The following is a 26,520-nucleotide window of genomic DNA, read 5'->3' as shown; positions in this document are numbered from 1 at the left end:
ACAGAAACTTTTGAAAATTTAACTGGGAAGTATTTTTGTCTATACCACCCCCATGGTTTCACTTTTGGGCTTCATTTATTTCCAAGTTGCTTAGAAATCAGGGGTTTGTGTTTTGGGTTTATTTTTGTTTTTTTTTTTCCTCCTCTGTTGTGGAAGAGAACCCTTCTGGCATGGCCCTTCCTGTTAATCACTATGTGCAAATCACTATTCTGATTTTTCTGCTTTTCATATTTTTTCAGACTGTTTTTTTGTTCTTGAGTATATGCCTTACATGCAAAGGATCAAAAGGAAATAGGTCTAAGCATAGAAATGGATTGATTACCCACAATAAATCTGTTCCATGATACTGTGGGAAGACACCAACTACACCTCCCAATCCCATATTCTTTTACAATAAAAATTGAAAAAAAAAAAAAACTTCAGTAGAATTTAAGCTACTTCTATAATTGTTAATTCATTCTCTTATCATTCTTATTGTCTAACTTACTGTAACAGTCACTTGCCCTTTTGGCTCCTTTTCTATTAGTAGTATGTTGCTTTGGACAGCTTTTGCATGCAGTTTGCCCGTATTTTTCATTGTAAGATCCAGGTGGACAGAGAGCGCACACAGTTTTATACTCAGTACTAAATCTACCAGGTGGGCATGTTACTGTGGGAAAAAAAAGGAAACTACTATAAGAATAGAACCATAATAAAATGTAGACTTTAAAAATGAAATTATACTGATTATAGATTTGGATATGTGTTTCCTAAATTGGGATTGCGCTAGTGTAATTCTGGTGACCTGAGTCACACTAGCTATAGGAAAAGACTGTTGAATCAAACACTCTGGTACAAATTATTTATGATGTTATGCAAAATGCTGAAATTTGTTGTCACTTTTTACTTGGTTCTTACTTTAGAAAATTCAGCAAATCTACTTCAAGAAAGACCTCCAGGGTCTGACTTTGAATTGTAGGATAATACTGAATAATAACTTGCGGTTCAGAGCAAATTTGATTTCCACTGTCTTGAAGACTGATTCTAAAACTCAATTACACTTAGTTGAGAAGGAAGGGTGTTGTGAAGATGAACCCGTAGATTAATGAAATGATAATACTCTTAAATAAAATATATGTTTATTATATTTTATATTTTGTTGTATTAAGTGGAAGATGATGACAATAGAAGATAGAAGTCTTACGCTTATTTTGAAGAAATGGCAGTTTACAATCTCTAGCATGTCAAACCTGAGTTATGTTATATTTTCTAAAATGACATCTCGAAGATTTTTAAACGGGCTTTAAAGGAAACAATTTCCCCCTCAGTTAGGTAGCAGAGTCATAGTGGTAACTATTGCTAGCGTGGTCTTCAGAAAACATATACATAGGAGCATGTGATATGTATATACCTATATCCTACATGTATATGTACATATGCACATCACACGCTCATTTATAATCAGCAAAAAGATCAAGGTGCTAATTTCAAAAGCACAGATTCCTTCAGTGAAGAAACTTTGGTCTGGGTACAAAATAAAATCAGAAGAAAAAAAGTGTTTCTTATAGCTTGTAGAAATTTAGAATCTTTTTTTTTTTTTTTCTGTTCACATCACTCTTCTATCTGACTTTTGATAAACTTCTATTTATATAATTTTCCTGGATAATGTATTTCAGTGCTGTAGGAAAAACTGATATAAGCATCATTTTTTTTCACAGTATAAACATTACAAATTTGTTTGTATTTGATAAGGTTTGTTTTCATTTTCCGTTCCATTCTTAGCAGAGCTAGACAATGGAAAACTATTTGTTCAAGGAATAACACGTTGCGTAGCAAGATAGGCCTGCATAGTTTTTCCCTACGCTTGTGTGTAACTAGATCGTAGAATCATTGCCAGTGCTACAGACTGGTTGAGAACAGTCTGTGGTTGAAACGTGATCACCTAAACTGCTTTGGGAAAAAAAAAAAAAAAAAAGTGCCAGAAAGCACAAAAGAGTTGGACTTATGTTCCAAAAAAAAAATGCGCTAAATTTTCCAAGATATGTTACTAAACATACTTCAGTGAGTTCCCTGCATTGCAGCTGACCTTTCTGAGGAAAGAGTGCTAGCTTTTTTTTCTCTGCTGATTTCCAAAACCCTGAAAAGGCTGCGTTTCTGCTGAACCGTGTGCACGTGTGTTTGCCTGCCCACACAGCTTTTGTGCGGATCCTGCAGTAGCAGCTTTCTGTTTTCCCCACAGGCCTTCTTGGCTGTCACACTCAATGAAACTATGATATGGCCAGATTTTTACTACTGGCTCTTATCAATCAATCAGCTTCATTTCCTACCAACTGCTATAAAATTCTTAAAATTACAGCTCTTTCACCAGGACTCAGTAGGTAAAGTTAATGTTCTTCTATCACTAGAGTCATAGCAGTTGTTTTCCATCAAGGCTTGTTCACATTCAACACAGTTTGGAGGACCGGGGAAGGGAGGTAATAAAACACTGCTTAGCAAAATCTATAATGATCTGTGCTTTTAGCAATTTTGTTATGCATTTCCTGTAAATATATTTTAACTGCCTGTAATTTATATTTTTTAGACATACCACTGAATACTTTAAATGTTTCCTTACTGATTTACATTCATCTTAAACTTATATAAGCATTAGATATTATTATAGCTTTAATATTATCAATACTTGGTTGATACCAACAGTTTATTTTAGCAAAGAATCCAGACTTTTTTAGCTCAACAATCCTGCAATATATTTTTCCATTCAGGCAGTCAGGGCAATAGTGTGACTTCTATATTTTAACTTGTGATCACAGGTCAATTCCCTCATGACAAGCACATTCTTCAGGACTATCTTACCCACTTGCTTTTCTAGCACAGCTTCAACTGTAAATAGAATCACAACTTCTAAAGTTTGGGTTTTTTTTTTTTTCCATTTTTACAGTCTTTTGAAAACTGTAGCATGACTGGGTGCTTCTACTCAGAGATGCTGAGTCCTGCTTTGCACACCAGTGACTTCTGTAGCACGCAGGTCCAGTTGACAGGGTCCATTTGACCAAGCATTTGCTGGGTCGTTATCCACACTGATGTGACACCACTCAAATGTTGCTGTTGCCAAGATAAAAATAATTTCAACAAGATATATTCCTTGGATGCACGTGGAATGTACTCTTTGGCCTGCTTAGAATCCAGTTCGAATGTATTCTTTTTTTTCAGTGAGTGAGTTAGTTTGGGGCTTCAGCAGGATAAAAGAATTCTTTAACATACCAAGGCCACATTTGAAACCTCCCAGTAGACATAAAACAAATCATGTCAAAATAACTGCTGGTGGTATGATGGACAGCAATCTGTGCAGAGATTGTGTAAATGAATTATATACATGATGCAGCTTATGCCATCTGTGCCAGGGTCTTCATATGTGTTAGATAAACTCTGTTTGTTACCTAATTTTTAAATGCCCTGGGGGAATTTTAAGTATCTTGGGATGGAAAGTTTGCCATCATCTGCTTCATTACAGCCTCCTGTTAGCATTAAAACATCATGCTAGCTTGATGTTTCCATTTGCTAACCAGGAGGAAGGTAGTTTCTCCTGACAACAGTAATTAGATAGCTGTTTGGAAACAAATTCCTCACACTTACCGCAACATCCTATGCACACATCCCTGCTTACGTTTTTACCAAATCCTGGCTTGCAGTGGTCTGTCATCCAACTTGTAAGGCTTCCAGGAATATAATGCATCTGCTGATCGTTGGATCTCTGCACTCTCAAATACTGCTGAATCTTGGTATATGCCTAACAGCGGAGAAACCAATGACAGTGATTAAAACAATGACACAGCAGCAGGACAGAAAGAGCCATGAGAAGCCAGCATTGTGATTATTGAAAGAGAAATTCTACAGGAGGTGAGTGAAAAGAGGTGAGTAAAAAGAGGAATAGAACTGTTAGGGGGCAGATGTAGTTCTGATCCCATGGATGTCACCTTTTATCACCTTGCTGACAAATATGTGTTGCTGCTTTCTTGGAAGAGCACGGGAAGCAGCAGGGAAGCTCTTCCCAGACTTGCAGCACAGTGAGAGCTAAACTAAATAAAACTGTAACATGGAATACAGCCTTTTAAGAATATAGGATCTTTAGAGGTTGTGGATGAAAAAATCAGCCTCTACTGCAAGGGTTTTAAGAGATCTATTCTTGCCCCCCTAGTTTTCCCTGTTCTACTGTTACAGTTTTACTTATCCTGTCTATACTGGTATATGATTCTCTTCTCCCACGTGCACTGGGCTACAACTGCATTTACTAGTATGCTCAGCTAGACCAATATAAACTCATAACTACCCTTGGACTGGCTTTCAGATTTACGAATGTGCATAAGTAATTGGCCTGGTTAGCTAGGGGCAAAGCTTACACAGGAAATGGAGGTCTTCAACTGGGGATTGCAAAATGGCATCAGCAGGTATATTTTCAAAACTTCATGTGAAATCAGCTGAGGTGCGTTAGGTGAGCTGAGAATATGCTCTGCTTTTCTTTTTCAGATGAAAGCAACTGGGTACCAACTGGTATGAGATTAATATAAACGATGGAGGAATAATGTCATAGGAGCTGTGGTGTGTCCTCGCCCTGGCTGAGTTCTGCACGGCATGCGTGGAACTGATGGAGCTGCACAGGCTGAGTGCCACAGGTAGAAAGCTGCTTGGCAATGAAATATCGGGGGGCAACAGGGTGTCCAGGTGGACAAACTGACCCTAGGTCAGTGGCAGGCCCTTCTGGCAAAGGAGCCCAACTGCATGTGGGCTGTGTTAGTGAGTGTGTAGCTACGTGGCTGAACAAAGTGCATCTTTCTTATATATATCATTTCTAAGACTGGAGAATTGTCCAGTATGAGGGTTTGCAGGGCAAGAGAGACAAGTGACAAACCAAAGAGAGTCCAGTGGAGGCCAGCAACATGATTTAGGGGTGGAGGAGACGAGAGGCTCCAGTAACACAGGAGGAGAGGCTGACAGAAATAGGCTTGTTTAGCTTTAAGAGAAGTTGAACAGGGGATATTATTGATGTCTTCAGCTATCCAATGGGAAAGTATGGAGAGGTTGGAAACAGACTCCTCGTGGAGTTGCAGAGTGACAGGACAGAGGTCATGGGCAGAAATGGGAGTGTGACAGATTCCAATTAGATACAAGTTTAAAAAAAGAAAATCACCATTACAGCAGTCAGCACTGTTAAGGGGGAGACCCAGGGAGGTTTTGGAATCTCCATCCTTGAAGATTCAGAACTCAACTGTTCAATACCCAGGGCAACCTGACCCACATGGACCTGCTCTGAGTAGGGGTGACCTTCAGAGCTCCCTTCCCACCTCGGTTATTTTATGAGAAGGGCAGCAGCTGTACCAAACAATCTATGTAACAACTGCAGCACTAGCCAGGCATTCAGTGGAAAGCAGAAAATGTGCCCAGATGTCATCCTACATTTGAGTGCATTTGTTGGTCCAGTTGCAGTCTATTTCTTTTCAAAAAACCACCATGTTGCTGTCTTGCCCAGCAGAGTGGAGAGTATGGAAAACATAAATAATACGTAACAGGCTGCACAGAGTTTGAGAAGTTAATACATAAAACCAGTAATATTCCAGTGAGAACAAACTGCGTAGTTAAAATGTATGACAGAATTGGAAATGACACTGTAACCATAACTGTTTTTAGGTTTGATAGGTAAGGAAGAGACCAGAAAGATAACAGAGTTACTTTTTAGTTTACAGAGAGATTCAGCAACAGATCTTCAAAATAATCTGAGAATTCAGTGCTACAAAAGCCACCTCCATCTCCATACTTATTCAGTTATTAGTGCTTCTGATGAATATCTCTTAAATCCAGCTGTAATGGTGTTCATCACATCATTACTGATCTCTAAAGTATTGTTATTTCTTGTTGTAATAAACATACAATTCTCTATGACATTTATTCTTGCATGCACGATTCCTTAACTATACAGGCTTTTAATACAATGACATAAGGATAAAAATGTATAGAGAGATCAAATTTCTAAACAAGTATTTTCATATTATTTATAATTGCACCTTTTTGACACAGTTGGAGGAATTTTCGCAGTCTGAACTTTCACAAGGCTCTGTAAATGCCAATGCAAAAGGAAAAACTGAAAATTAACCAAAAGAGATCTTCAGTTAATACACATATTAAAAAGGATAAAGGGCTGTTACATTAAGAAACAATTTATGTTCAGAATAATTACAGATGAAAAATAGATCACCAATCAGTTTGCAGGTTCTGTTCAGTCCCATAGGTATTCTTATTTGTTCCCCACCTTTGTGAGATCAGGAAACATATCACATGGCTATATGCAATAGACACATACAGTACATGCTGTCTTGCTTTGTGATCATGACTGATGCTGCTGCTGAAAAGAAAAACTTAAATGCTCATACTGAGTTGTCTTTTTTTTATAAGTGGAAAACTGAAATTCCATTTAAAAGGGAACAAGCAGGGAAATTTGTATTCTAATATTAAAAAAGTATTTTGCTAGAGTATAAGTTTGATTTTTTAAGGCTACTACTATAACTTTGGTTTTCAAATACAAAAGGCAACCAAGGATGTGGAATGGACATTGTTTGGTTTGCTAAGTAACTTATATACAGTGCTGTCCATCTGTAAGTCCTGACACCTTCTGGAATCTGCAAAAAGCTTAAAAAGAGATCTTTAAACTGCACCTCCGAGGGCTGCATTCTAAAGCGCATCCCTCAGTGGCAGCTGCTTTTCCTCTGAGCTCGCAGCAATACTGTTCCTGCAGCGCAGGGTAATAACAGCAGCTCCTGAGTGCTCACAGCAGTCAGGTAACTCCCAACAACACTCTGTGAAGTAGAAAGAAAAAAAGCAACCAGCAGAAGTTCCTCGGCACAGGAAAGCAAGTTGAAATATTTGCAGCCCATAATTCCTTGTAGGAACGGAGCTGCTGCCAGTGAGGCTGTGGTTCCTTTATCACTAACTGCAGATCTGTGTGCTACCGAGCGCAGCTGAGTGTTCACATAATCCAGATCAGAAACAGGCACGTGACTAGGTTCTCCAGATCTGGCCAGAAGACAATGTACAGTATTTAGGCTGCCTAGCTTTTATGCTGGCTGCAAGAAAACTAATGCTATCATCTGCTTTATCATAAATACATGTTCTGAGCATGTGTTGTTAATCTGTCAGCTGGTGGGTGTCTTCTTTTTTAACAAATTTGAACTGGCAGTGTAAACTCAAGGTCAACATTTAGTATTTTATGGCTGTAATATTTTGCTGGACCTATAGTATCAATGAACTATAGCTTTAAGAGCTCACACAAGACCGTAAGATTGTAAGAAATGCAAGTATACAGCTCAAAACTACAGAGGTATTTCAGCTCAGTTTAACTGTCAGATTAGAAGTCATGAAGATAATGTAACTTAGGTTTTAACTATGCCAAGCAATGCGGAAGATTGTGTGTCTTTGATCACTGAATGCTTTTAGTATAGTTTAAGACATCCTGGATCCTTAATTCTTCTGCTGCCCTACATCTCTTGCGCAAAACTTAAGAATTACAAGAAAACTTCAGCCACGTGATTTTTATGGCACTTCGAGAAATCTAATCTTTAGAAACATAAATGTTTTTGATCTCGCTTTCAGAAGACATGGTACTCTGCTGAAAGTACAACTGTGTTCTCTATTTAACTTACATGAGGCTGATTTTACATTATAAAAATTGGATATTCCCCATGTACCCAAAACATGAGCTCTGTGTTTTCACCTGGGTGCCCAGGGGTGTGTATATAAATGTTTTATTACAACAGCAGCTCTTTTTCTGTGTCCTTTGGAAGTAATTTGAGAAAAATAAAAGAAAAATATCAATCTTACCTACAAACTGGAAAGTAAGCTTGTGTGTTAGAGCTGCTATTGAATCCGTGGCTGCATGGCATTGCACATTCCACTGCTGAATTCCACACTGCAAGTCATGAATTAATTTCTTCAAGTCTTCTAGCAGTCGTTTTTCAAAGGAAACAACTGTGCTGGTTTCACAACTTCCTGTTTTGAATTCTGATGCCAGATGTAGGCTTCTCCCTGGCTTATGATACACTGCAAAAAAAAAAATCCCGTAGCTATCTGAACTCTTTTGCATCCAGTATTTGCCTCAACCTAGCTAGCTATTCATAGTGTACTTAAAGCACTCCAATACAAGTATTTTGAATGCCTGCTTTCTTGTTCTGTATTGTACATAGTCTGTTTTCATTGTTTCACAACTAATTGCTATCATGGTAGGAACGGAGTAAATAGAGAGGTATGTGACTCTACGCACTCAATCCCAGTCTCACCCGTGTTTAGTTCTTAAATGAAACTCATTGAAATTACTGTTTCTATAGCGTAATTATATCACCAAACTGTATACCACCAGTGTATGAAATATTTTCTATCTAGGTTCAGAAGGTTACGATGGGAGAAACTGAGCAGGCAGAAAAAGTCAGAGAAATATAACATAATGTTTATTAACAAGGCCAATGAAAGAAATGGCAATAATCTCATTTCCTTTATCAATGTGTGATGCTTAGGATATACCATCACCAACAAGCTCAAGCAGGCAGGTCTCAGAATTATGCTAGGAAGTCAGAAGCAGCTTTGCTAACAACTGCAAAAATTTGCAGCAGTGCTAATTATCAGGGCAGGCCCAACATGGAACATGCCAGGAGCTAAGTTACAAGTCTGCCAGGTTAGCTGTGATGCTGAAAGAGCTAACACAATTCTACTATTTCATTATTTTGTCTGTTACTTTTCTTTCATAACAGTGGCCATTTGAAAATCTGAAATTAACTTTTTTTTTCTTTTATCGTTGAGTCTTTTCTAGTAATACAACTGAACCTGATGTTGGGTTAACCTATGTTCTTTTTAAGTGTTCAAACCATAGATGTCTATGGCTGAATAAGCTACCTCTGCTTCCTGCATAGCCCATCGAGAGAAATAAGCATTTTTAGTATGACTCATCTGGTGTAATTTAATTATCCAGTGTGGAATAAGAAATAATATGTTCTAGGAATGCCTGTCTAGTCAGATGAGAGCTGATCTACTGAGCAACGCATGGTGTATTTCCTCAACAGGAAACATAATCAGGATGCATTTAGTTGTTCCAAGAAAGATTTTTGCTTGAGTACTCAAAAATGCAAGGGTGCGGTTGAAATCTAGTCCTACACATGCCATGGTCATGGAGAGAAATTTCTCTTGGCAAGCGTTTAAAAAACTTCGCAGGCAAACAACAAGAATGTGGGAAAGGGTCAGGGACTCAGAAATTCTCTTTGAACCTGTCACAACACTATTACTCAATCAAGACGCTTTTGGTACAGAAGCCCTGTGTGAAGCCTCAGTGTTATTATTACTGTGATCTTTCTTGCTTTGATGATGTAAGGTTATACCTTGGATGTGATAAGGGTCCTTTAAAAATGCTTAATACTTTCGAATTCTAAAAAGCAGATTCTTGCAGCCAGTAATGTTGTGCAGCAGAGCAGGTGTTTCCTACCAGACCACAGTGGAAACATTTGTTCTTAGCGCATGCATCCTTAATAAAGTTTTAGTGCATTCTGCAATAAACTTTAAAATATTATTTTAATATATCTTAATAATATTAGTTAATTTTAATATTTTACAGCTTTGAGCAGCTAGAGAAATAAATGCTATATATGCTAACCTATTTGCTAGTCTCCTCTCTTACTTTGCACTTTTAAAATGCGGCTATTCACAGAATTTTACCATAATATCTTGTATGTGATAACAGTCCTATAAAAATGCTTAATACTTTCAAGTCCTATGGGCTGTAACTAAGAGTAGTCCACAAATCATAGCATCTTTTTGGCCCAGAGCTGTATTTGCTAGAGCCAGTAAACTAAAATTCCTAAAAGGAATATAACTTTCTTGCAATTAATTCAAAAGTACAGTCTTGGAAAGATGTATTTGATAAGCTGAGGAGCAGATCATGATCCTGTGGTTTTAAAACAGAACTTCAACCCTACCTCATATTAAAAACAAAGGATAGATTAAAAAGAGCAGCCAAGGCTGTATACCCCTCAGATATCCTGTAGGTGGCACCACAGCATCATTTTCATTACTACTTGAACCGCTCTTAGTTTGCAAGGGACTTTTTTTTTCTAATTCTTTTAAAAGCTAGCTATTTTTATGCATCTTCCAGTTCAAACTCTTGTTTCATTTTGTTCTCAAGATCAAGTCTGCATAGGCTTGATTAGGCGCTCTTGTTTGAAATAAGTTTACCTTTTCCTGTAAATGCCCTTCATGAAGTATCCAGAATTGTCTGAAGAGTGTGATTCTGTAGTAGATGGCCGGGCATGTCACTTTTGAATGCTTTTTAGGAAGCACACATGACATGAAGGACCTCAGGGGGGAAAAAGGTGCATGTGCTCTGAATATATAAACACCTTTAACTTGTGAACTTAGCAGCTGAAAACAGCCTGTACCTCTAACATCGAATATATGACAACTTCCTATGTATTATTTTCAAAACTGTATCTAGAAAGGGAATTTTAACTGGAATTTTGAAGAACTTAGTGCTATACATAAGCATTTAAAGGACAATTGGGCAACTATAGTCCTTTGTGACTTTAGCCTTCATAATCATTTGATTTTTTACTGGACAGAATGAGCTATACTCATAAAAATGTTTTGTTCTAAGTAACATAACCAAGTAACTGTACAAACAGCAAACATAATATCTATATATAATTTCATTATATTTTTCCTAGGAAGTTTTTTAAAGTATACATGTATACAGTAGTTATGTATAAGGATTTCTTTCCAATACGCTATTATCAAACAATCCTGAGGTAAGTACTGAAAATAATAATACTAGAATAAGTCAAAAAGCAGCACAATTAAACTTCACTTGCCATAGATCATAAAATGCACTTGTGTCATCTCATGTTTACCATTGTGTACATAGGTAACTTTACAGGTATAGCTTCCAGTATCACTTGCTTGAACGTTATAGAACTCCAGGTAGTCTGCTGTTAAAACAAGTCTTCCTGAGTCTAGAAATAGATATTTGAGATGTTATAAAATAAATAACACAACAAAGTAACATTTTTTGTTAATAAACTCTTACAAACTAAATGTTTAAGAACATAATGTTTGTTCTATGAGTTTCCAAAGCACTGAATTGATTTGTTTCTCTCTTCGTGTGAGTGTGCACGTAATGAAGGTGGCCAGCATTAATTTAATTCCCTAAAATTTAATTAAATAAATTTAATTCCTTAAAACGGCACAGAAGTAGGGTTTAGCTGCCCAAGGGAAAAAAATGTGATCCAGTCTCATTTTCTGATCTACTGTCAGTTTCCAAACTGTTGGAAGGGGCTGAAAGAGAAAAACAAACAAAACCTGATAACTGCTCATTTTGGGGCATAGGAGGAGGATGGACCCATATATTTTGAGGACATGCCTCCTGCTTCGTTAGATACCTAGCATCATGACAAATCATAAATCTTTCCTCACTAAATTTGAAATGTTATACTTAGCAGTCTTTGCTGAGACAGAAAATGCAAAGCTTTGCAGGGCACATATTATTTCTATAGTTTATGGTTTTTTTCCCCCTTCTTTCTTTTCTCTGGTTTTCTTCCTTTGGTTCCTTTGCGTCATTTCCGCTCTGATCTCTCTCATAACATAAAGTACATAAAGTTAACATAACTTTGAAAACATCTTCTATTATCTACTTTTTTTCTTCCGAATCAAATTGACACTGATCTTCTCTCAGAAGTCTTACAACCATAAGCATTACATTAATGCAGGGAACCGACTTCAAATCCTTAACTTCCTTCTAGCTAAACACAGTCCAATTCAGGGAGAAGTAATCACAAAAGTTCTACCCTTTTTTAACAAGTTTATATGTAAAATCTGAAGTCCTTGTTGCTGGCATGGCATCATGTCAAGCCATTCAAATGAGCATGCGTTTCCTTTTGATATATAAAAACACAATTCTCCAAAAAATGATTTTAAGTCATAATTTCAGGATTAGAATTTTAAAGCTATATAATTTTAATGGTATATACAGCCTTCTGTTTCTCTTCTGAATTTATTATTTTTCATTACAATCCACTTCTGCTGTCTTGCAAATACAAGACATTTTATAAACTGCTTCTATTTTTGCAAATGGTAGCACAAAAGTGTGTATAAACCAAAGAGTAAATCAGAATGCATTAAATTAGCGTTAGATATTTAAAATATAATTACCTTTAGTTATCAAGCCAATGGGACCAACCCATTGATACTCTGGATCGTTTATTCCTTGCTTTAACAGCTTTTCAGTCAAGCATTTAAGAATTAAGCCTTTACTAAGAGAAACATACACTGGAACTAAAAAGGAAAAGCAAAACCATTAGATTCTTGAATTATAGCAGGAGATCAAAATGAATACAGAGGCAGTTGACACTACTATGAGACAGTCAATACTTCAGGGTGGACCTCTGTGTGAAATACAGGCCTTGCTGACTTCTATGTATGCATAAAAAGAGCTTTCATTTCTCATGTCATGTATCTAGCAGCCCTAATTCCATGGAATACAGAAATACAATCACTGCATAGGAAATAACGCGAGGGGAAAAGATAAAAACAAAACTCTCTAGATAATTAATAACTATAAATGTCAGGACATAGATTAATATAAATGAATAATCAGGTTTCTCAAGAAATATTTGGCTTACCAGTTGAGTTTTCTTTTCCAAGTATTTGATGAGGTGTTTGTGGAACATCTGGGATAGATGATATTTTCATGGGTTCAGAGAGAGCCACTGAGTCGTGCATTCTAATCAGACCTTCTTGTTTCAAGTGTGCATCTCCTTTCTTTGTGAGTTGAGTCTTATCCAAGAACTGAGAGCTTCCTGCTAATCAATACAAGTCAATCACGTTTAAAAACAAGTAGTGCAACACTAAAAAACTTAACAATCAAAAATAAATTTAAATCAGTTCTAGTCTCAAATATTCAGTATTTAGTATCTGTGATACTAAAAATATGTAATTTGGACTTTCTGTTTTGTGATGTGTTAGATGCTTCCTGTTCTGAAAAAAAGAGGGGATTACATCCTCTTTAAAACTCGGAAGGAGACTAGCGGCAATTCAAAACAGGTCTGCTACCCCTTCGTGGAATTAAACTGAGCTCCAGACTCCAGAAGTAGACAGTATTAAGTTGTATGCAAACACTTGAAAAGTTGACTACTTGCTGCCAGATTAGGTATGTGGATAAAACCCGGAGTTTGCGGTGACGGCTTTAGCTATAGGAGACGTGAAAGGGTTCTCTTTGAATTAAGTTTCAAAAAGGGAAATTTTAATAGCATTTACTGTCAAAGTATTGTCCAAGCAAAAAAAGCCTCCTTGAAAAGAGTAAGTAAAAATGCAATCATCCTAGAAATAGTCTGAAAGATAAAATTACCCATTCACACATGTGAAATATAAGGAAATCCTTCCCATGCATATTAAGTACAAATCTCAAAACAACTCCAAGTCACAGCTGATTTCCACTGAGGCAGTTATTTATACGCTTCTTGGGTTGTATTTTTTGCAAGTGCAAATAAAATTGAAATTAAGCCAATTTTTTTTGTATTTTTCATGGTTACCTGCCATTCACCAATCAGGGTTTAATATTAGGATTGATGGGTACCAGTACTGTAAATCCACAGAAAGGTAGATAATGGATGATCAAAAATGACTGAGACCTAATGCTGGACAATATGAGCAATACAGAAACTATAACATGGATATATGGACACCAGAAGGACCTGAAGGATATTCAAGTTTCCTTCTGCCAAAGACATTAGATTTCTACCTGTGCTGTTTGATTAAAAAATGTAACTCTTACAGTTACAGTTTATTTGGCTAATACTTGAGAAAAAAAAAAAAAAAAAGTTTGAGGTCTTCACTGAATATAATCCAGAATCTATTGGTGTATCAAGAAATATGTATCCATTACTTTCATATGTTATTGTAATATGAAAATGAATGTGGAGATGAGTTTTCACACAGAGCTTTGAAGAGCTGACCCCTCTGTATTTGCTACTTGTCTTATAAATACAGTGTAAATTCAATTTTAAAATATTCTGTAGCATACCTCAAAATGCTCAAGTATTTTATACTGGGTACAAACACAGACAACCTTTGGTTAGCCTTACTTATCTAGTATTCTGAAATCAGAAACATAAGCCCATGTTTTGGCAAGGAAGAGGAAAAGGCCCTTTTTTGAGAAGCCGCTCCTATATCTTTTTGTCTAGATAGATTATAATTGTGTTCCTCCTTCATCCATATTAACTTTTTTCTGCATGAGAAACTTATTCACAATTCCAATTTCTTTTAGTTTTCTGGGGGACATCTGATATGCTAGGTACTTTAAAACTGCAGAGTAATTCTACCCTAAATGAAGCCCTAAATGAAACTTAAGTGATATTTCTTCCTAACTCTTTATCCTGCAGCTTTCAGTTGCCTTTCTTACTCTTCTACTACCTTATTGATCAGTAGTAAGAAAATATGATACTGACTTTATCTTTATGGGCTTGTATACTGGACTCTTTCTCCAGCAAGACTAGGAGATATTCTGAAAGCATACACACGACTACAAAGGCATAAAAAAATTAGAAATTTAAATTCTTCATAAGCAGCCACCAACATAACTTTTTATTATGTAATTTCTGACAGACATTGTATTTTTAGTCCTGTCTCCTGTAGCTAGTCTTGCAGAACAATTCCGTTTGCTATATGTCTATACAAAAAAACTGCTGGAAATACTGATCTATTTTGGTAAAATTTGTCAGGGAGACAAGGGAAATAGAGGTCTTAAAACACACACAGGCAGCCAAGTAAAAGAAAGACCAAAATGCGAATGCTAATGAATTTGATCCTAAGAGGGTTTTTTTTTTATTATTATTATTTTACTTCTTCATATGATTCTGTGGATATGTCAGCTTGCATAACATGATTAATATATTTTTAAGAGGAGAAAGAAGAGTTTCAAAATTCTGCTGAGTAACATAACCTCAGTGGAAGTCAAGCAAGAAAACTAGACTTCTAAAACAAGATTTCATGGGCGGTGCTGTTTACAAACCTTCTTGCTCACTTTGTGCAATCAGATGTTCCCCAGTTTTCTTTTGTTCTCATGGCATTACCTGTTTCACTTCATGACTACTAAAAGAAGCCTGAAACACCCTTATTGAGTTAAGGATTTTTTTCTCTGTGAATTCTCCTTCAGCAGCAAGGCCTGCGCTTAAAACCAACTGGTTTCTTGAGTCATCGGTGACACACAAGAACACTTAGCAGGAACTTCGAGTAATTTTTGCACTTAGGTATTGCATTATAAATATTAAACCTTATTTAACATACATTTACTATATATTTATTTATTATATTAAACCTATATTATATTGAACCATTTAACCTCCTTAGGTCCTACTGCAACAATAAAACACGCTACCACGCCCAGAGTTTCTTAATTTCTGTTAAGACAAAATGTATCAAGTTCTTGGCATGAAAATAAGCCAAATCCATAATGATACTTTTTGTCACTAATAACTTATTAAGTTGTTTACGTGGACGGTTAATGGTGAACACACACTCACATACACACACACACACACACACACACACACATACATATACCCCTCTCCAGTTTTTAACCCTTGTGAGCAGAGGTTTGGTCTTGTCTTTCAGAAATGACACAATTCCAAACATCTAATGAAACAACAATCCAGTAACATCATCTAGGAGAAAATAAGGCAAAGATTGTGAAGTTCTCCTAAAGCATGTCTAATGTAAAACTGTTATTTGAAAATCTTTAAGATACAGAGTCAGGAAAACAACCCAGAAAGGAACAGACATTTATCTCCACAAAGAGGAACCCTTGTCCTCTCCTTGCTTTTGATAGCTAATTATTTTACTATTTAGATGTTTCAGTCTGCAGCAGTTTCACGCCAATTAAATATGGCACCTTTCCATTCAAACACAAATAAGCCTTGAAGGGTTATCAGGTTTCTCAGTGATACCTCATAAAAGGAACTACCTACAACTTAGTCCCAGAACATGAGGAGATGGTCAAACACTCTAAATTAATACTGACAGTACAAAAAAGTAAAAGTAGTTTTTGAACAGCATTTTTTATAATAGATCAAACTCCTCAAATAGCAATTTTTAACTCCATTCAACTGAGGGCATCATGAAATAGATGATTTAATTGAAAACATTAAAATAATAAAGAACTAAGAAAGCTTATGCAACCTGAGAATTTGTCACACAATACTGTTCATATTAATGAAGATAAATGTAAAGTAAAAAAATCACATATTCTGAAACAGGCACTTAGATTAAGCAGTTGTATGAAAAATATATAGCAGCTTATATCTTCAAAGGGCACCACAAACAAAAAATCATGTTACACCTGTAATTATTATGTTTCTATGATGTAAATATTCCAAATATTTACAAAATATTCCTAACGCTGAAAACAATAGACAGGGAATCGAAGGTTAATTAAGTATAGATTTAAAAATTAAAGTAGCATACTATAAAATATAAAAGATAAAAAGATAAAAATACAATAAGAATATATTATATATGCTTGTATATACATCTGTAACAATATATTTTTATTTTTATAAATTGTATTTTTAATATTATGCAGAATAATCAACAAGGTCACAGTTAATCTATGAAGCTTATTCTAGAAATAAGATCTTCCCATATGAACAAGAGCCACACATTCACTCTGCTATTCAATGTTGACTGCTCAGTACAAGCTTGGTTGTTGCTTTGTTTATGGCTAGTCTCACCAAGAAGGAAAAGCATCTTATTTAAAAAAAAAAAAAAAGATAAAAATAGAGTTCACGTTCACTGATGGAAGACTCAGTTTTCCTTCCTTTACTTTCCCTGCCCCCTGTAGTAGTGTAAATCTTATAATAACTTTAATAATTAGGCTCAGTATTTGGTATTTTTGCCAACTGAAAATAAAATCCAGATGTCCAAATTCACTGATATTAATACACATGTATCCACAAAGCATGCCCTCTTCCACCTTTTCTCCCCTTGCTTAGGTTTCAAAGTAGGCACAAAACCAGTAGCGCTAAATTAACTCTCTCCAACATGAAGAGCTCTTCAAATAGAACTGATGTAAGGCAAGGCTTTACAGCTGCCTTTCTAAAAGTTGGTTATCAAGTGCACAAAATGAATTAATGTTAAGTATCAACAGAAAAAGGCTACATACAAATATTTTTTTCTGTCGTTTAAAGCATTGACTAAAGCTAGCCCAGGAGAGAGAATACTCCAGTGTTTTATATTCTTATAGTTAGGTCCTTTTTAGGTAAGAGTCTAATTGAGAGTAATAACATAACTTACAGAAGGATACCTGTTATACTGTATCTAAACATACTTCTTTCCTGTGTAAGAGCTCCATTCACAAGATATTCAGGATGAAGGGAATGGTAGAACTCAATGTTTTCAATCAAATGTTCTGTCTATACAGGGTTATGAATATTGTCTTTAAAAAAAAGGAGGGGGGGTATGCTGAGCAGGTTAAGTATAAATCACCCCACAAATCAAAGAAAATGTTAGCATATAGAAACGTAGAATGTTAGCATGGATTCTGCTGGAAAACTCTGAATGGGAAAAATATTTAAAAAGCACATAGAAATAGGCAGAATTCATACATATGCTGAATGTCAGTGAAGAAAGAAACACAAGTTTCCACTTTGATTTCTCATCTCCCAGTGTTCCAAAACTGCAGGCCAGATTCTCAGCAGCCTGTTGACTACTGCATTACTTAGAAGTGTTATCAGATATTTTTCTTGTCATCTGGTTTTCAGAGGCAACACAGGATTTCCTTTGCAACTAACAGAAGTAACTATAAGCAAACCTTAAAAAGGGGGCGGAGAAGGGAGAAAAGAAAAGAAAAAAAGAGAAAGAAGGAGAAGCGATAGCTGGAACCCCCACAACACTAAGCCTGGAGCTGCCTGCGGACTGCAGCGCTGGCAGTACCAACAGGAGCAGCAGGGCCACTTCTCTGAGGCTGGGCAAATAGGAGCCCTGGCAGAAAGGCTCTTCAGACTGATTCTTTTGAAATATTTAAATAAACAGAAGTGTGTGGAGAGCCTCGAGCAGAAGGGGAAGAGGAGTCAAAGAGCAGGAGATAAGCCAGGGGAGACGCTAAGATATAAAGCGGGTTCACCAGAGCTTTGAGAAGACACCGGGGATGAGAAGGGGAAACACGGCGGTCCTGGCGCACACGCGTGGCCTGGTGACCGCGCGGTTCGCGAGCGCCTTCCCCGACCCGCGCAGCCTCCCGCTCCCGCCACGTCCACCCGCTCGCAGGCCCGGCCCGAGGGGGCAGCAAAGCGCGGCCGCCCCTGCGGCGGCTCCGCTCACCGGCCGCCCCCAGCAACAGCAGCAGCAGCAGCAGCAGGAGCGGGGCGGCCGCGCCAGGCCGCGGGGGCGCCGTTAACGCCATGTCGGGGGCGGGGGGCGGCCCCGGGCCAGCCGTTCTGTGGCGTTAGGGTTTGATGCCGCGTTCAGTGGCGGGAAGGGTGGCCCGGAGCTGCGGGGGGCAAGGGGCGGGCAGGGCGAGCGGCAACCGCGAGCTGAGCGAGAGCGCCACAGGGCTCGGGCTCGCCGCTGAGGAGTGGAACGGAGCGCTGGTAGGAAATGAAATCCTTGCGGGGGCTCAGGGGAGCAGAAGGGCCCGGTGCAGAGAGCGGGTGAGGAGCTGCTGGGGAGGAGAGGGCGGAGGAGCGTCCTGGCGGGACAGTTAAACAGGGAAAGACACCGAGGGAGACTGCCCTTGAGCCTGCGAGTCTCCGGGGTGGGTCCGGGCGGTGCCTCCCTTGCTCTCCGGCGCAAAGCCGGAGGAGCAACTCAGATTCATAAACAGATCCAAGGAAAAGTAGAAACAGGGCGAGCATGGGCGATACTTTCAGGTAATACCCCCCATCCCAGCTTTCAGCTGTTTTCAGCTCAGCCATTTCCTGAACTAAATGTGATTCCTGTGTGCTTAGTAATTTTCAGGAGCTGTATCTCAGCTACGAGTTTCATAATTCTCTGGAACCTGTGCCAATTTCTGGCACCTGTAGGGGAGCTCCTTTGCCAGAGCACCTCCTCCAGCGCCCCCTTGGTCTTTGGTGTGTTTTCAACCTGGTTCCCATAAGCTTCAGGTCTTACCCGCTCACTCTTGTAGCAGGGGACGCAGTCAACACCAGTTCCTATCTTTGTTCATCATTTTGTAGATGTCTATAATTTCTCTTTTCTGTGACCTGCTTCCTTGGCTGAAGAGGCCCAGTTTCATCATCTAGACTATGAAATAGCTTCATAATGCAAATCATTCCTGTTGCTTTTTTGTGTACCTTTTCTAATTACATTATATTCTTTTTTGATATACAGAAATGTCCGTGTAATTCAGTGCACAAGCAAACTGGGCACATTTTACAAATTTTGCATGAAAAAACACTCTTTGCTTTCTTTATTTCTTCTCTGGTCAATACTGGTGCCAAAGTGCTTTTCACTGCTACTGCAAATCTAAGATAATGTTTTCATCATTATGTTGGCCTGTCATAATTGTATGTAACTGAGTCATGAGTAACTGCTCATATTCCCTTTCTGCCCCATTATTTGGTCCAAATTTTAAATTAATGGCTAAATGTATGGATGTAAAGTAAGTGCATTCAGTTAGCAGAGTGATGTTCTGATAAAGCAAAGGTTGCTGCTTGTATGAATCTGATATGAAAAACAGTAAGTTGCAGAGCAATGAAACAGAAGGTAAAACTGCAAATGCTGTGGAATGAATGGCCTGCTTGTGAGTGCTGAATGTGCATTTGTCATTGCTGCATTTACAGATGGCACTTGGAGCCCCATTTGAGGCCAGCATCTGGCCTAGTCATCTGACTCCTATGTGTGTTTGTAGTTCACCCAGAGCATCATTAGAATTTTCCTATAAAACTATAAAGCAGAGGTCCTAAAGAAATCTTGTTCTGTTTTTATAGCAGATAAAACCATTCTCCAGGTTCTGCCCTATCTGCCTGCTCCATGGAGGAGAGAGGTAGCACTTGTAACATTGATAGAAACCCTCTTGTTTTGAGCGTCCTCAGATCCCTTTTTTGTGCCAGAAGACCTTCCAAGATACCCTTTTGGAACCTGCTTTATAGTCTGGATTACTCTGGTCAGGTGAGTTTCGTGTGCTACAAGCAAAGCTTGGCAAAATTGGGACAAGCGTGTTTTCAGATATTCAGATATTCTACCATCAATTTTTGCTCCATTTACCTTTTGCAACAATGTGCAGTTTTCTAGTTTAGTTGATAGTCTGCTGGATCACTTTATGGTCCACTCACGATACTCGTGACTGTATTTGGTGCAGCTATTCCTATTAAAACTGTTGGTCGTTCGGGTCAGTTGTTAAGAGTTTCCAGGGAGAAGAGATTTGTTATATTTAAAATTGTGCACAAAATATTTCATATGCTTAGTGTGACTTACTAAGAAACTGCTTAGTAGCTTGTTGGAAAGAAGGCTGGGGGCTACACACAGCTCCTTAGTAGGATATGACAGTGATTAAATTTAACTCTAACCCTGAGAGCACCTGAAACAGGTCCAATTGTAGCTGGCTTATACCAGTTTATGGAATGAATTAATGATTCCTAACATTAACAGCTGGCATTTGCATTGGCTGAATGCATCACATCTTGAAAATAAAGAGCAGGCTTCTTCAACGCCTGCTAACAGCTGGAGAGCTCCATAGGCAGCAGCTGGGCAGCTGCTACTTAGTCGTTTACATTGCTGGGAACAGAAATGTTCTGTTGGGATGAACTCCAACGTGTTGCTGGGGTTGAGTCCTCATGGCAAACACGGAGGCAGTGCAGAGTCCTGCCCATGCAGATGTGGGGTATTGAGGAGCAGGGATCTCTGGAGATGGTGAACAAAGACCTTTATTTAGGGTTAAACACCACTTGCATCGCTTCTGAGCCCGGAGCTGCCCCCGCCCTGCCTGGCAGCACACGGAGCCCCGCAACCCAACCAACCAATCAGCCAGGTGATCCCGCGCCAACCACGCGTGAGGCCGTCTAATGAGCTGCCTGGTCACGCGCTCTGCTGCTCAGCCCCAAATCAATGTCTCCACGCAGTCCATCAGCATGACGTTAACATTTTTCTTTAAAGCTGCGTCCAGTGCCGTGTTTATCATGGATCAAACCAAATGCAATACACATGGTAGGCATACTACTATTGGCTGTGGCTGTGTGGAAGGAGCTGGTACTTCTGCAGTTACTCCTACATAACAAGTCCGTAGAGGATGAGTCTGCTGATGGCTGTTGGAATTCCTCCTTGCAATCCTCTTCTTTGTCCACAGCCGGTGATGGTTTTATCCATCGTGCTGGCACCCAATGGGCTTGTCCTGCAACGTGAATACAAGCATACCCTCATCCCCAGGTTATTAGAGGTACCGGGTCTTCCCACTTTTGCGTATGCAAATCCTTGTACATTACTTTTGCCTGTCCCTCACTTTGTGATCCCTTCAGATAATCAGGAGCCAGGGGTGAGTGGCAAACCTGGCTTCTCGGGACCCCCAATGAAAATGGAGTGGGAGCTTACTCGTGGAGCTACTGCGCCTCCCACCCCCGTGACTTCCAGGGACATGGCTTGCATTGGCCACGCAGGCAGCCAGTCCTTTTGCGCAGTAATTGTTACATCCGCCCCACTGTCCATCAAACTCGCAATTGTGCACCTGGCCGCTCCAGCTATCAGCTGGGCAGGCCACATTGGTCTCCATTTCGCTTGTATTTGGGTTAGCCAGTACACGTGGGCTACCAGATCTCTGGCATGTACCTCTTATGGAGCACATGGTGCCAAGACTTGAGCTTATATTCCGTGCTTTTCCTGCAAAGGGATTAACAGAGGGGTTACCCAAACATCCAACCCTTCTGATCCCAGTACTAGAAATGGTCCCTCTTTTTGCTGTATGACCCACAAAGGAACCTTTTGGGGGCCAGCAGTGATTGACTTTACTGTCCGCTCTCCTTTGGCGGCCATTCCTACTTGAGGTTTACAGGATTTTCTCCGGTGGCGTGTATCACTTATGTCCTCGCGCAAGCACCCTCAGCGCTGCCCTTGCTGTTTCCCGGTTTTTGTGGTGGGAGCAGAGCCCGGCTGTCCCAATGGGTTGTGGAGTGGCGCTGGGCAGCATAGTGTCTTCCCTTTCCACAGTGAGGGCACATTCCCAGTGCCATGGGCGGTTTTCGACGCTGTGGGCATTTGCACTTAGAGTGGCCCATCTGGCCGCATGTAAAACAGGCCCCTGAGCCAATTGCCGGCTGCGACGTAGCAAGGGTCGCGTAGGCACTGGCAAGCATTTGCAATGGGTCGCCCGAGTTATCCTCCATCTCCTGACAGGCTTTAACCATATCAGTGATGGTTGGAGCGCCCCTGATTCTTTGCCGCACACCTCGGATCACCTCCTGACAGGCCTTGTTTGTATTCTTTTCAGCCAATTGTTCAAAAATCAATTGCTGGAGGCCTTCCCCAGTCACCTGTTTGTCCACCGACGCTTTGAGCCGGTTCAAGAATTTAACGTGCGATTTCCCCTTCTCCTGAGTCACCTTAGAGAAGGGCTCGAGGACTTTCACGTCCCTTTCATCTGGGACGTTCACCAAAGCCTCGAGGAACACTTCGCATGATTGGACCAGCACAACAGGTGGGCAGTATTTGAGCTATATTATAGTGGCCCTTTCCCAGTAACATCTCCGCGCTCACTCCCTGTATTGTTTGATTATGTATGTTATCGAGCGCCTTCATATTTGCTGCCTTACGCGCCTTTTGAAGCGCGACTGCCTGCTGTTCTGGGGTAAGGATCAGCCGTATCAGCATTTTAAAGTCATGAGAGACTAGCCAATTATCCTCTGATGTCCCCCAAATTAGCGCTTGAATATACGGTGCCTTCAGCCCATACTCGGACACCTTCCTTCCGTATTTCCTTAATTATATCATACTCTAGTGGTCTGTGCTGCAGGCCTGTATTTGTGTCAAGTAATACAGGATAAGCAGAGACCACGGACCCAGCAACCTTGCCCCCAGGTAGATCGCCCGCACGAAGTGCCTCCCACCACACTCTGACCCAGTGGTTCTCCATCCCTTCTCCTGAGGAACAGGATGCCGCTGAGCCTTGATCTACAGGGTCAGCTGCTATGACCCCCTTCAGATAATCAGGAGCGGGGTGGGGAGTGGAAACATGGCTCCCTCTGGCTCTCTACCTGGGGAGAGAAATCCTCGGGCTTCAGCATCACAGGTTTCCTGTCCCCGGGCAGTGGCGCCGTCACCTTGATCCTGGTGGCTGAGGTCCCTACATACTTCCTTAGAACCTCATAGACAATTTGCCAAGGTGTCAATGAGGAAGACACAGTCAGGTTCCTGCAAGTCATCCACAGCACTACTGTGCCAAACTATACCAGGCCCTGAGGTCGGACACCGTTGCCTCACTTAAAACATTACAATTGCCCAAACCCCATTCTAGAAGCTGGATCAGGTTCCCTGGCTGAACGTCCCTCGGTTTTCCAGACTTACCTAAAATACGCTGCCGAACCTGCAGTGCCCTTTCCTGCTCCTCAGTCATGGATCCTCCCATGGTCCTCGACAACTAGGCTCCACTTCCCAGTGGCTAGAGCTTGTGAGGCTCCCACTACCACATGGCTCTGAGCTTCGTCACCATTTAACGTTTGCGGCCGTGTAGATGTTCTCCCCTGTCCATCCTGTCAAGCTTACCCCTCCATGTGATCTTCCCCGATTGCCTGTCTCTGTCTGTGTTCAGGTGCCATTTGTGGGATATTGAGCAGCAGAGGTCTCTGGAGATGGTGAACAAAGGCCGTTATTTAGGGTTAAACAGCACTTACACCGCTCCCAACCCCGGAGCCGCCCCCGCACTGCCCAGCAGCACGCGGAGCCCCGCCACCCAACCAGCCGATCAGGCAGGGGATCCCACGCCAACCACACGCAGGGCCACCCACAGAGCTGCCTGGTCACGCGCTGGCCACTTGGCTGCAGCTCCCGCCTCAGCTCAGCCCCCCATTGCTGAGGAGACGCTCCTGTCGCCGGCCCCAGGCTGAGCCCGACATGCAGGTTCTCTTCACAGATGGAGATGGGGGCTTGGTTGTGTTCCCCAGACGAGGACACTGTAGCGCTACTTGTCGTTAAAGCAGGCAGTAAAATAATCCAGAGGGACAATAACCACTGGGATTTAGTTAGCTGATTTATTCACCTGTGCAAGCTGAATCACATTAACTGATGTGATTGTTATAGGAATTGGCTGATCAACTAGTAAGCAGAAATGAGCAGTCAGCACAACTAAATGAAGTCCACTGCTTGTCCCAGAAAAAGAAACAGAAATAAAAGCCAAAATAAAATGAAATCAAATTTTAAAATTGCTATAGCATTACTTCACCCTAAATACACAGGGGCCCCTCAGCCTTGCAAGGAATGAAAAATCTATCCTAGCATTTCTACAGCCTGGAAATAAATTATAAGGTGCTGCAAAGGAGCACTCTGACACCCTGAGTGTGCAGGGGACTCTCAGCCTCACAAGGTGTCACCTTAGCCCAGGGTGCCAGGTGGAGGGGAGGGGTGCTCACATGGTGCAGCCAGAGGAGTTTATCAGGTGTCATTTCTGATCCCTGCTCAACTCATCAGTACTAGACTCTCTTTTATACCCTTAGAGAAGGAGTATGTGACTGTGTTATGGTTACTCTTATGAAGCACTTTTTCCAAAATCTTCAGGCATGATCTATGAGAGCATCTGCTTTTTTTTGCACTGTCAGCATGATGGGTCTCGGTCTCTTATCAGCGTTCGGCAACGTGTCCATTTTGGTGCTGTTGCAGCCTTCAGCAAAGGGAGACCCACTGCCCCCCACATCCACAGGATTTCCCACTTCCCTATCTTCCTGCTGGGGACAGTGCCCATCGTTTCCCTTATCGTGTCTCTGCCCTGTCTCAGAGTGCAATTCAGCAGTGTCATCATTAACTCTCTACTCACCCATCAGACACACACCTCTAGGAAGATATTGGATGACCTGGGGTTTTCCTGTTCAGCAAGGTAAAGTGAAGGGTGAAATGGGTTTGCTTTACTGGGAGAAATGGGAAGATAGGGTTGGAGGGGGCTTCTGTTTTCTAATCTGAATGGCACATATTCAGTTTGATACCAAAATTGATAGCATTATTGGTTAATACCCATTTTGTCATAGTATTTCTTTGTATAAAGGAATTATGGAATAATTAAATAAGCATGCACTTAGAGCTGCTGTAATATATTATCAAGCAAATGGGAAATCCTCCCTTCTTCCACTCGGGTTTCAGTCTGTTCAATATTACCTAAAAGTGGTAGAAGATTGTTAATGATTTATAACACCCAAATTTCCCTGGCTGTGGCTTTTATTTAATCAGATTCACTACTTTCAAAGAGATGATTACATTCTTAACTATCAGTGTGTAGACTTCCTCTAAACTGCTGTCTGACTAAATCAGCAGTATTTTCTAGTTTGGAAATTTCAATGACTAATGTTAAATTATTAAAACGAAAGCACAGCTTTCCCCTTCCTCTTTGTACCCAGACTTGAATTGCTTCCCACTTTCTGATAAGTCACTGCATTTACATTATACTGATCCTTTCCACTGATACTTTTATGTTTGAGTAGTAATTTTGATTTCCTTGTTTTACAATCAGCAAAAAATGCCAGTTCTTTCCTGTCCTACACTGGATTTGTTGGTTTTGAGAAACTCTCCAAGTTGTAATTGTACCTTGTCTTCTAAAAATCTTGCGGAAGTGGCTGTAGCTGGATGGTGGCACAGAGTATTCCCAAGTGGTGCTGTACCTCCCAGGGATGGCACAAGCCAGTATTTCAGGATCAACAGAGCATTTTTAGAGCACATAGACTGACACAGGGTTTGATCACTTGCACAACCAGAAGAAAGAGCTTCCTACTCCTCTAGAAGGGGCTCCGGGAGGTGCTGCCTCCAGCTCTCCATGTCACCGCTCGGCAGCCGCTGCCGTTCTCATGGCAGGCAGGGTGGGCAGAGACTTCCTCCTTCACCTTCTCTGAACTTTTCTTCCTGTTCTGCTGCCTGGGTTATACCAGCCAAGAGGAGTGTCAGGCTGTTGCGAAAGTGAATTTGAGCTTGTGCCCTGTGGTTTCCCTTTGCAGGTGATGATCAGTTACCTCCACGCCTCTTATGAGTAACCAGATCTGGTGCTAGATAATGGCACGCGCTTGGCCTGGGCTGCCAGCAAAGTAACCTCAGAAGCAATTTGTTGGCGAAGAGATGCTGTCTTCTCCACCTGCTCCTACTGCTATTTGTTTTTAAAAAATAATAATAAAAAAAACTTTCATTGCTCTTTTCATCATGGATCTCAGCCTCTAGAGGTAAAACATGGGTACTTAAAAGTTGCTTCCCTCGCCCTGTGTCGCTTGTGAGAACAGACAGCAGCTGCCTGGAGTGTGAATGTTTCAGGGTGACTTAAGTGAGAAGGAGGGACCTTCAGTCCCTAAGTCCTTCCCT

At 40.4% G+C, this 26,520-nt stretch overlaps 2 long non-coding RNA genes across 2 annotated transcripts; both read right to left on the bottom strand.

Moving 5' to 3' along the window:
• Positions 1–3,629: 3,629 nt before the first annotated feature.
• Positions 3,630–8,073, bottom strand: LOC148596233 (uncharacterized). Its single transcript, XR_015913482.1, has 3 exons — positions 7,846–8,073; positions 6,036–6,112; positions 3,630–3,766 (listed from the first exon to the last, which is right to left on the bottom strand). It is a non-coding gene; the product is annotated as an uncharacterized LOC148596233 (long non-coding RNA).
• A 2,804-nt stretch (positions 8,074–10,877) lies between these two features.
• LOC148596232 (uncharacterized) lies at positions 10,878–12,937 on the bottom strand. Its single transcript, XR_015913481.1, has 3 exons — positions 12,678–12,937; positions 12,208–12,330; positions 10,878–11,012 (listed from the first exon to the last, which is right to left on the bottom strand). It is a non-coding gene; the product is annotated as an uncharacterized LOC148596232 (long non-coding RNA).
• Positions 12,938–26,520: the final 13,583 nt, after the last annotated feature.

The sequence above is a fragment of the Tinamus guttatus genome, unplaced genomic scaffold (assembly GCF_059628265.1).
Source record: "Tinamus guttatus ecotype Peru unplaced genomic scaffold, ASM5962826v1 Tinamus_guttatus_pri_ptg000025l, whole genome shotgun sequence".
Lineage (NCBI taxonomy): Eukaryota > Metazoa > Chordata > Aves > Tinamiformes > Tinamidae > Tinamus > Tinamus guttatus.
This window is presented reverse-complemented; position numbering and strand designations above follow the sequence as displayed.